The sequence below is a fragment of the Cinclus cinclus genome, chromosome 4 (genome assembly GCF_963662255.1).
Source record: "Cinclus cinclus chromosome 4, bCinCin1.1, whole genome shotgun sequence".
Lineage (NCBI taxonomy): Eukaryota > Metazoa > Chordata > Aves > Passeriformes > Cinclidae > Cinclus > Cinclus cinclus.
In genome coordinates, this window is record NC_085049.1 from 41,155,032 (window position 1) to 41,167,994 (window position 12,963).

Consider the following 12,963-nt stretch of genomic DNA (forward strand, 5'->3'; position numbering starts at 1 on the left):
ACATAATTTCCATCCTGTTTGTGTCCATTATCAGAACAATGCATAACATATTCATCCCTGAATTGACTGTGTGTGCAAAATTCTTCAGTATATATTAAAGAGCAATGCAACTAATTTCATTTTTTATTTTCATAAAGAAGTAAATCAGATTATGAAGTTGTACAGTCTAGAAGATAGCTTTTAAATAAGAAAGGAAATTTAACAAATACTTATTAATAAACTAGTTTAAATACTGCTATGCCTAATAATATTTAGATCAATATTAATGCTACTACTGTAGTTATAATGCTATTATTACAATTTCTCAGTTTAGTACCCTGATTTGCGAAAAATTAGTATGATTCCTCTTTACATGGCCTGAAGGTTATTCCTGAAATGCTGTGAAGTGATTCTGTGGGTTGGTAGAATGTAAAAAACTGAGGGATTTTGGTGATTTCACAAATATTATTCAGTGCTGAAATTTTAATTGAAGAAAAGTCAACGTGACTTTTGTACAGGACATAAAATATATGGTAGCAAAATGTGCTTTGAAGTGCACATATAAGACATTTGCAAGCAAAGCAGGCTCATTACAAAACCACCTCTCTTCCCTCAGCTCCTCAGCTGTGCTCTGTGGGCCACCAGTCATCTACAGGACATGCTGTGGGATGCTCTCTGGAGAGCACAGTGGTTCCTGTGGTGTTCTTTCACTTTGTTTCCATTCTTTTAATTGCATAGAAAGAAGCTAAAAATCTGTCAGTACTTTCCCAGTACAGTCTAGCTTCACTGTAACAAACCCCAGGGAGTCAGGGAGAATTGTTCATCCCAACAGGACTGGTTTGGCAATATGCTGCATATAAATAGTGAGGAAACAACCTAAGTCAACTACCCAGTAATAAGTTGCACTTTTATGACAACTACTTCACAATGCTAAATATTTAAAAGATGCTTTAAAAAGAAAGCAATGAGGAAATTAAAAAGAAATTTTAAAATGTGCAATTAGAGGCTAAATCCAGCATGCTGTGATAAAGACAAGAAAAATGCGACTGGTACTGAGACCAGTCTTCTGTAAGCACATGCTCCAATAGCTGATGACCAAGGAGAATGTGTCTGCCTGGTGTTGAAACTGTTATTAAAGAAAGAGAGAAGTTGTCACTTGCTTTAAGTTAATTTAGTCAATATTTGATTTCTTTCTAAACATATAATGTAATTGTGAATGAAGTGGAATTCATTTTTTGCTAGAACTGATAACTCTATTTGCCATGATCTGTAGAGAAGGGGGTCCACAGACAATGTTTTTCTTCAGATGTCACCTTTTTTGGTTACCTGTTTTAATCCCCATTGCACCGTGCTATAGTCTATACTAATGGGGTAAGTTTATGTCTCATTAGTCCCCACTTGAAGTCAGCAGAGACAACATTTATTCCAGAGGTACTTTCAGTTTCTTCTGATTTCAATAGGCTCTTTAGCTGATTTATAAGCTGATCAACAAGCAAATCAACAAGCATAACTCTTTTTCTTAATACTGTTTTGTGATTGTTCCTGTTCAATGTATTTTTCGTTAAATCTAATTTCAAGCCATCTCAGCTGAATTATAAAATAATAACATTTAAAAAAAAATCCCAACAAACCCAAAAGAAAACCAGATACACACTCAGATATTTTCCTGATTGCAGTTAAGGAAAGCTAAAACTAGAGAATAAAAAAGCTTGTAAATGTTTGAAACAAAGATTTTAAAAGAATTAACTAGTTGTAGGTATTAAATCCTGAGGATTTATATTGGACTTATTTGGACAATCATCTCTTCCATTTGCTACAACCACTTTAACAACATCTAATGGTTGGCTTTAACAACTTTATATAAATTCATTATTTTGGATGTCTTAATATCAACATATATTATCAAAATAACAGTTATTTAGGTAGATGTCATGATTCAATTAACTGGCAGATTCCAGTTGAACAAGATAACTTTTACTCTTTATAATATAATAAATGTAAATATTTACAATTTCCATTTGCTAGGTTCAGATTTTTACGGTTTTCTCAACCTTCCACAAATGGTCCATTGAATTCCTTTGTAAGGAGCTTCATGGCAGTAAGATAGACAGAGAAAATAAAGACAGTTTTCTGCTTCAGTCTTTGATGTAGCCTTGATGTCCCTGGGCATTGCTCTTTGGACTCATAAGAACTGGAGAGCCAGCTTAATGCTGAGACACAAAGCTAAGATGTGTGGCTCCAGTGTTTGGGGCTGACATTTCTAGAAAGCAAACACTGTGGATCTCCTCCTGCTACCCTGCATGGGAAACATTCGTGGGAGCAGCCTCCTGGTGTCATGGAAAATAGCCATAAGTTAAGCCAGCAAATACTGCAGTTATGGTTATGCAACATTTTAAACTTTACTGGTGATTGACAGACCTGTTTCAGAGTTGCCTCAGCTGCTGCCCAGTGCAACTTGCAGCACATTCCTGATCAGAAGGAAAGCTCTGGAATGGCCACAAAATGATGCCTCATTGTTTGGAAATACAAATTTCAGTGCAATGACTCAAACTACGCTTCTGTTACTTACCCACTGATTATGCTAATAGTATCTGAAGAGTAAAAATACTTTTGATTTGTTATATTTTTAAACCGTAGTTGTTGTCTGACAGCTGAAATTATGTAGTAAACATTTTTTCTAAATATAATTTTTTTTTCTTATTCAGCTTGCATACTAAGACATCATTTTTCTGTGGCATTGCAAACAAGTACTCATCTGTAGAGACAGAAGCATGTCAGATGTATAATACATATGCTTCTCCAGCTAAAACATTTGTTATGTAACTTGTCCTAGGTCAGTCTGCTTAGTCATGACTTTTTAATGCATCTTTGAACTCTGTAACTTTCAAAGAAATTTTATATACTTTGTTGAGGTAAAAAATTATTATTAATTATTATTGTTATTGTTAATAATATTTCATCAATATTTATCCTAATCATTATTTCCACATAAATTTCTTCTGTGCAGTTAAAAGAAGCCAAAGAATGAGGAATGGTAACTTCTTGCAGTTTAACGTGGAAAAAGAAATGTTTGTGTTTGGTGTATCTCAAAGCTGAAAGGTAATTATTTCTACTATTGATGCAGTGAATGCAAAATAATCTTACTTAGCTAATAACCATGCTCTGATTTTAATTATTTAATGTCCCTTTAAAAATGCTCTTTTCTAATAAGCTATGAAGTAAGTTTCCGTAGTAGTAATTACTTTATCTTTAAAATTGCTGATTTTGGTTTTCCTTAAAGCAATTGCAAAAATGCCAATGTGTTTCCGAGGAGATTCATGATGCAGATGTACATAACACTGATCACATATAGCCAACTGGCATCCAGTAAGAAATCCATCTGACCAAATCACTGTGTATGGCCAGGATGAAGCAACGCCCCGGCGCCAGTGACTGAGCTCATCATGACCAGCACAGATCACAATGAGCCCTGATGAAACAGCTAAAATACCACAACTGCTTTTACCTTTCATCCTTCACCCCCTCACCCTACAGAGTTCTTCTTTTCTAGCAGGCTAAATATTAAGATCTCCTCTTGTAATCATCATTGGAGAACATTCAGCCACCCACCAAGGAGCACACATTTTGCCAGAGTTACTGCAGTGTAAACAGTTCATATTTCAGAGGATAGAAATACTGCCTCAAAAAAATGCAGTTTTGTGAGAATGTGCAGTTAACATTTTCTGGTTTGTATTTTCACAGTTCATCATGTTCAATTTCAAAACATCCAGCTGTATTTGTATGGGAAGGGCCAGTTACTGATTGCCAGGAGACACTTTGAAGATGCTTGTTTAAACTAAATATTTATGTGAGTTTATAACAGATAGGGAGAAATTTAAACAGGATAATCATTCTTAAATTGTCTTAGACATACAATAAACTTAGAAGGGAGAAATAGCTGATGTCCCTTTAAAGTCAGAATTATCTTGTCAACTTGTTGTTCTCTGGTCATGTACAGGAACTACAACAGCCAGAAACAAAATTCAAAATTTATTAACGATCTTTTCTCATGGATCTTTCTCTCTTCCAAACATGTACTTAGGGCAAGGACTGTTGGAGCTGCCTAATATGCTGAGAGACCGGGCCTACCTAGAAGCAAAATAGTATTGTATCAGTCTTACCATACAAAGGACTTTTTTTGTTTATTTATTGAGGGAGTAATACATTTTAAACAGCTGTGCCTTTCGCTGTGTCTGGGGGATATTATTTATTTTAGGATGAAAACATGTTCTGTAGCAGCGATAAGTGTGAGTGCACCAACTTTTACCGCGTGGTACCTTCTGCCTGATGTCTGTGAGAAGATTATTGCTTTATGGGAACTTCAAGGAGAGTCTGTTGCTAATGTCCACACATTCATAGGCAACCTGAGCTGAGAGAGTAGCTGTGCAACAGCTGAGCTTAGGCCATTAACTGGATGCACTCCAGGAGCACTGAGAGTGTGCTACAGCAGCATAAACTATGGAAGAGGAGGATTCAACAAGGGTGTTCTACTTCACAAGAAGAACAATCTTAGAGGAAACTGAGGCAACTTGCTCAGCCGTGAGATTTTTGGAGCTGCCTAAAATTTAGCCTCAAATAGGAGAGTCAGCTAAGCAAGCAACTAAGAACAAAAATGCTACTAAGGCCCTTGTGAAGGTTCAGGATTCACCAGAAATTAAGGAATAAAAACTAACTTGCGAACGTCATATAAACTGACAAATATTACTTAATTTTGAAAGTTGTCTTGCTATTGTGTAAATGCAGTAAGACTGGCATATAAATGGATTTGCTTGGTAAAGCAAGGCAGAGCTGTGAGCTGTATGTAGCAGAACAGTATAAAAGACAGGAATAAATGTCAGTGTTCTCCTATGATGTTGTACTCTGTATCTTAGGCTTTCTGAACTGGCAAAATTAGAGCTCAAAAAGTCACAGCTCAAGAAGGCAATGATTAATCTGCCATTGACAGCAATAGGAATAGAAAACATAGTGGTAATTAATCCTGTGATTGACTTTTACTGGGAGGAGGCCTCTTTATACTGATTTGAAATACTATATTGAAGGCAATGTGACCTTCATTTTCTCATTTTTAAATTTCACCCTTTTCTATATGTTCAAATCTACTCTACATCAGGTTTTTACCAGCCTATCTTGTGAGACACTTGTTGTATCCATCCTAAATTACTCTTATTATTGTGCATATTTGTTTGATGTGTTTAGCGATAATTGCTGTTCATTGTGTAGGCTGCTTCTTGTACTAATTCTGGAAAGATGAAAAAGAGGACTTTTAAATAGAATAAATCCTATTTTCAGCCAGTCCTTTCCTTTTATAGTAGTTAAAAAGGAAGAATATTGGTATTTTCCACCCACTTTTCAGTTTTAGTTTTAGTTTTTTAACTGTTATGTTCCTGAACTACAGACAGTAGAGTGAGGAAACTGCATTTTATACTGTGGCATGTGGTTGAGCTGGTCCCAAGACCTACATTGTGATAGAGTCTTTTGGTAATTGATAATTGAGGCCATTCTCTTATTTTCCACACATCTTTATGATATCTGAGTAGCCATAAACTTGAAGACATGCATTTCTGATGCTAAAAAAGAGGACCTGTAGAATGTATACAAATTTGTGGATGAGAAATAGGTGAAAGTGGACAAGGCCTCTATCTCCACAAAGATATGTCACATAAACCTGATAATGCATTCTCTGATTTTTTTTTTGCTGATGGGTAGAAAACAACTTAAAATTGTCAGCAAAACACAGTGCTTAAAAAAATGCAGTCTAATATTTCTCTAAAGGTACAACTGGAAGAAATGCAGTGACTAGTGGTAGAAGGTGTCTGGTCTTTTAATGCTATTTAAACACAAATGCTACTTAATTACACTCTAGGTATCTAGAGGATCTACTGTTTGTTTAAGATGACAACTGGACAATTTAAGCTAATTAAAACTCACAAAGGTCCTGCTTCTGCTGTTGTCTGGAAAAAACCTACAATTTTATTTAATAGGAAAAAGGTGGGACCTTATTCAGGTTATATAATGCCATGAATTATTTCTGATATGTAGAAGACATTGTGCTTTCCAGTAAAATAATAAAAAGTGCGGGTAATATTTCACAGTTTAATTAGTTGATTTCTTTCTTAAAATTGGTTAAAAGTGCACAGGCATAATTTTATTACTAGGCTTTTTAAATGAGATGTCTAGATCCTTAGGGCAGAGGCTGCCTTCCAATGACATATATAAAACTTGGTCCTTGACTGGAACTTCTAAGCGCTGTCACATCACAAATTATAAACATCCACAATAAAATACTTCTTACAGAATCTGTTTGGGTCTGACTCAAGAATGAATAAGTTACTTTTGAAGATCCTGGAGAATAAGCTCCCATCTCCTTTTGTACATGCTGAGCTTCCAGTAATTTGCTAAATATTCTTAAAATTAATGCAATGGCAGGAAAAATGCAGCAAATCCTCAGCCAAGTGAACTTTTGAACCCAAACTTCTAACAAATTTGAGATGGTCACATAGTGTAGCCTCGGCACTATGGCTCCCTTTCCTTATTCTCACTTCAAAACCTTTTCCTCCATTGTTTCCTACATAATTTGGGGTTGCAGAAGTATGTGAAGGGCATATGGCATGTGGTGCTGAAGTCCTGATACTGATCTAAACTTGGCCCAGACCTTTTGTACATGATTACTGAAAGTCAGGCTGATTCACTGGGCAGTCTATACTCTCAGCATTTTAACCTGCTAACCTTTTCTCTTCATGCTGTTTGGTATTTTAAAGGGAAAAATCTCCACAAATAAGCTAAATATTGGGAATTCAAAAACTTGTGCATAGTCTCTGCCAAGTTTGGCTCTCGAGTCTGTCTCAACAAGTAGGCATTATTTCAATCAAAACAATTTGTGAGGAAAGTCAACCTTGGGCACAGGTTCAACTATTTAGCTAGCTAGAGCTTAAATACTCTATTTTCCCAGCTATTTCTAAATGAATTTATGGTTTTGAAGTAAGCTTTTTTTCTGTATTAACGCAGTTTATACTTTTGGAATACAAGGTCAGAGTTTTAGCTGACCATAACCAGTGCAGCATTTTGAACTTGCTGTTATTACTATGTATAATTTTTCAGGATTAACAGTCTAAAATATAAACCATGTCTGTGTGTTATCATGAAAGTAATAATTTGACAACACTGGTCTTTTGGAAGCCTTTCAGTATTTTTTTCTCAAGTTATAAGTATCTAAAGGATTTCTTCTTAGTTTTTCTGAAACATAGCTTAAAAACTCTTGTGCTGGTGGGCTTTTTCCTTTATTCAGACACAAACCAAAAGTGTTTTTCAACCATTTTGCTAGTGTTCACCATAGAATTAAAACTGACATTATAAACACTCAATGTACTCTGGTAGAAGAAGTAGACCTTGCGCTCTTCCATTCTTCAAAGTGTCCACTTGTTGAAATCAGAAAGAGGAGTGAAGGGAAACCACATATTGTATGGTAACAAACAAATAAGACACAAAGGATTTCTGTTTGCAAACCTGGCATGTACTCCAGAAGAGTTCTTGACATGGGAACACTTGATTAATCTCAGCAGCTTTCACTTGTCCCAGTCAGGTACTGTCCTGTCACTTATTCTGGAAATTTCAAATACAGAGCTGTTTTACATAAAATAATGAGTGAGTGACTTGATGTTCCTACTCATTTTGCAAAGCTGCAGCAGCATACTCTCAAGTATATTGAACATTACTGGAGAGTGCATTTACCCAAGGGAAAATATGCCCCAAAATAATTTATGATCCACCCTGTTCTAGCAAAATGCAAGGAACATGTTGTCCTCTCTGGAGTATTGTGACGCAGTTTCACTGACACAAAATTAGACAAGGCTGAGCCCGGCTCCTCTGATGGTTGTATGATGGACTGCCTTCCTAGTTTCCTTTGGGAGCTCTGAGTATCACTAAAGGGGCATGGACCTGAGCCTGTCACATCTCACATGGGTTATTAGGGCCAGGTTCTGAAGTGTTCTCCTCTAAGGCAGTGGAAGGTTTATGGCTTCAGTGCATGCTCAATTAGTCCCATAGTTCATTTGACTGAATTGAAAGACAAACATAATATTTCATCTTGTCTCTTGTTTGTTTGTGGTTTTTGTTTGTTAGGTTTTTTTGATTTTTTTCCCCCCTCATGTAGAGACATGAGGAGGAAAAGACAGGAAAGAAAGAGAGAGGGGAAGATCAATTCCTCTGATATCTTCAGCTTTCAGCAGGGAAGATAGGGGTCCATTTAATCAGTATTTCAACACTTTACAACTTATCTCTCTGAATACTTAGAAGACCTGAATAGAGAGGCCTTAGGTTGGAAATTAAATTGAGATAATTATATGAAGAACAGCATTTTTATGCATATAAAATATTTTGATGTTTACTTGTATATAACATTTTTATATACATTTTGAAATATAATTTAGGCATATGTAAGAGAACTACCAGATATTTCCAGGATTCTTCCACTACTGAAACGACTGCATATCACTGGAATGCTACAGAATAGCAGGTTATGGAAAGTGCTAATCATAGGACTGATTACCAACTGTCTGCCTATTGGAGTGCACTGTTGAGGCTTGACTGTGGAGTACAGTTTGGAAAACCTATACAGAGTGTGAGAATGGGTCTAAATACCCCAGTCTTTACTCTTCACCTGCAATGAAATGTTGTAATTAAAATTACTGAATAGCAAGATGCACATGGAATCCTCAAGTATGCTTAATTATACTTTCCTCTTATGCAAAAATCAGGAGGCTTTCATTTCTTATAATTAAAGATATACTTAAGAAGGCAGAAGAAAATAATGTTATGCATGTACTGGGATTGACCTTGGAAACTGGAGAGATCAGCTGTCCACTGGGAAGAGATCCTTACTTGGTATTGCTTTCCAAACTCTTTTTGCATGTGCTGGACTTTCTGAGACAGGTGCTTGCCTCAGGCTTGAATTATTAGTACTTTTTACCCTAGCATCTCCAATCATGTTTTGTACACACTGCAATCTTTAGTGGTGAAGATCACACACTGTGATCTTTAGTGGTGCAGTTACATTCTTCTCTTCAACTCTCAACTCTGAAGCATGGAATTTTTAGCAACAGGAGCTGGAGGAGAAAGAGGACAATGCTTCTATCTGTGACCCACTGCAAGCCTCTGGCACTGAGGGTGTCCCAGCCTTGTCCCGTGTCTTCTCTACAGAGCCAGGAAGAAGCTATTGCTCTGCTGTGGGTTTCAGCAGTGTGTGTAGTGCCTGCTGTCCAGCCTGGGAATGTTGTTTCTTTCCAACGGTCATGAAGTCTTTGGGTTGAACCCTCTTGCTCCTGGGCAAGCTGATGTCAATCAGTGGTGTAACCTAATGAACAAAGATCCTCCGCTGAAGGGCATGAAGGTGAGCCAGCCATCTGGCATAAAGGAATAGATAATTATGTCTTGCATATACTTACTACCACAACATGTGGTCAGCACTGACCATCAGAACATGTTGTCACCCAAAGACATAGTAGTCGTGGAAAATTATACATTAACTGGCAATGCGTAGTAAAACACTGTGTGAAATATATAAGGCATAACCTCCCACCACTATTTGTGAGAAAATACAGTAGAAAATAAAAACACAGAATTAAACACAATTTTTCGAAATAAAAAATTATTTCTATTGTCCTTATTAAGTTTTCTCCTTCATTTTTTCACCTACTGATCTTCCACCAAGACTGATCTCTTGGGACAAAACGTTGGTTTCACAGAGACCAGCTTGGCACTTACAAACTTCACAAAAACATCTCTTAGACTTTGCTTTTTTCACCATGTAGAAAAACTGCTTTTCCTTTAAAATAAAATCCAATGAAAAAAGCTAAAAACTGATCTGCTCTTCAGATGTGTCTTTAATGCAAAAGTTTGGGACCAGTACAGGAATGAAAATGAAATTCTGTGGCCTGGCTTCAGGAGGGCTGGTTTTAATCAAGCACGAGTTCTTCCTGATTTTATCTGCAAAATGGTCTAATTGAAATCATTGCCAGTCTGAAGTTCATTTGAATGGATTAGTAGAGTCAGCTTCTGAGCCTCTTGATGGAAAAGTCCATAGAAACTTTGTCATTGCTTTTGAATGAAAAATGTGCTGATCAAATGCATGAGGAAATAAAAGAGAAATTTATTGATCAAAAGCAAGACTAACTACCCTATTTTGTCTGCAGGGATGGGAATAGTTGTGTAGAGGGAGAGGAGTAACACAGCTTCATGCCCTGCCTCCCTGTTGATCACAGGATTCTGTGAGACTGTGACTCTGTCTCTCTGTGATTCTGTCCCTGTGGCCACTGCAGTCCTGAAAAACAAGCATATGTAAGTTAAGTGCTAACCTGGTGGAGAAAGGGGGAATTTAAATCCAGAGCTGGAGCTAGTAATCTATGAAGACCTTTGTGCTCATTAAACAAACAAACACACAGAGAAAACAACCTCAAAAAAACCCAACCAAAACCAAACTTAATACAAAACAAAACCAAGCCAACATCCTGCATTGCTTAATTGAAAAAAAACCCCCAAAGCAGGTGGTTTCTCATTTCCTACTGACAGTGCTGGTGTCTGCAAAAGGCAGTTGTAGGATCCAGCTGGGATCAGCCCTACCTTTAGAGAACACAGGTGGTGTTTTCTGGTTCTGCCAAGCAAAACAGCTTTTAATAACAATTGGCCTTTGTAGGAGCCTCAGAGGCAGAGGCTGTCTGGAAGAAATTTCAATGCCGTGCATTTCCTCCCCATCTTGTTCGGATTCCCCTTGCTGATTTGCCTGGGGCTGATTTCTCTCTTGCAAAGAGCACCTCTTTGTTTTCATTCCTGTGTTTTCCAAATTATTTCTGCTTCAAAATGGTATTCTATACTTTAGAGCAGAGTGTATAGCCAAAATATTTTTTTTTTAATTTTTTCCTGGAAGAAGAGATTTTTTTTATTTGGCTCAAATAAAACAGTTTACTAAAATGGGCTTAACAACAACAACAACAACAACAACAACAACAACAACAACAATAATAATAATAATAATAATAATAATAATAATAATAATAATAATAATAATCGGAAAGTGAATCTGGAAAGCCATTATCTGAAAGTGACTTTTGAAAATTTAAAAAAAAAAGAGGGAGTGTGTTTTTGGTCACAGTGCATTTTCCCATTTATTAAAATCAAAGCAGTTCAGTACATTCAACATGAACCTCCACATACTTTAATTGGCTAGAGTCTTTATCTCTGATGAGTAAATTATCTGTCTAAAAGATTTGACATCGTTCTGTATAAAAGTTTGATGCTACAAAAGCCTGATTGGATTGCCATGGTATCTGATTACTTTGACTAAGATTAACTCTGTTTGGCTGAAGGTAAATAAAATGTTGTGTGTTCCAAAAATGAGATTTAGGATCTGGAGTCTCTTTAGATGGAAGACTTTCTGGTCTGACCACATCACACAGCAGAACAGCAGACTTTCTTTTTGTAAAGAAATTGGGAGCATTGTCTAAGAGGAAAATCCTTTTAACTTGGGAGGTTTATCACTTTAAACACTGGCCCTAATTTCTTTGCTCGTTTTCTATGTTTTATGTTCTGGAGATTTTCTGCATATGCAGACCTATTCAGAATTTAGAATTGTCTTCAGAAAAAGACGAAACACAACTTTAGAGGATTTTTTTGTGTTTCCTTGGTTTTTTTTTTTTCTGACAAACCATGTCTGCACATGAACTTTGAGATTGCCCTATTCTGTAAGCAGCTGGTAACCCAGCTGTTCTCTGAGGAGTATTTAGCAAGTAAAGGTGACAGGAATGGTCTAAATTATTGCCTTGTGTATTATAATCTGTGTCTAGAGTTGAAATGCCCCATAATTAGGTGGGGTATTCTCTTCAGACTTAATGTAGACCTTTAGAACTATGTGCACGGACAGTGTGGATTTAACAAATTAATATTATTAGTGCTACAATGTAATGAGTGGTGAGCCTCAAATCTTTTCTTGAATGACACCACATGGATATTTACAGCAACACACAGAGGCATTCTGGCTTTCTTTTGCAATTCCACATACCCACCATAGCAAAATGTTGCCCATCATCTTCTGGACATTTATCCAGTTTTGTGTTAGAATATATGGAGAGCCCATACATAGTGGAGACCCATCATGTAAGCAGATGCCTGTGATATCACTATTTGGTGGGTACTCTTCTCTCCACATGGCAGGAAAAGGAGTGCCAAAAAAAAAGGATAGCTGGGGGGTTGGCGTAGAACTGATCTCAGTCCATTCACCTAGAAGTAATTTGTGCACTTCTGATGTGAAGTAATTCTGAATTCATTCATCTGTTTCTTATTTATAATATTATCAGTACCAGATTTGATTAGAACTGCTATACCAGATTCAGTAGCTGAGCATCATGTGTGCTGCATAGTAAACATAGTTTATATTTGAAATTATATTTCAATTTGGCTGATCAAATCCAAGTATATTCACAATATTAATTTTATGCTTACAGGAATTCTGCCTAGCCTATTTAATATGTCACATGGAGTTTAATTTTACTAAGATTAAAAATGTAATCGAATCATCTTTCAAACTCAATATCAGTTATTAGAAGTTTTAGTTACCCATAAACACAGTGAAATATTTCTCTGCTCCTGTACTTGAAATGCAATAGTCTACTGTTTAATCAATTTTTAATTTAAGGTCTGTTGTCTAATTTAAACTTTGTGTTTTAGTTGCTCTGCTTGGAAATGGTGTATACAGGAGTCACTTGCACATATGGACTGGAGAAGTTGCCATAATAATATTTTAACTCTTCTAAATTCTAAGAGTCTTTGTACCTAGGGGCCTCCTTCAGTTCCTTACAATGGATGCAAATGGTTGATACTGAATGTGGAGCAAGGCCACAGCTGTGCCCTGGTTATGGGAGCATGGGGAGAAAATGGAGGAACTGCTCCTGGTTGAAG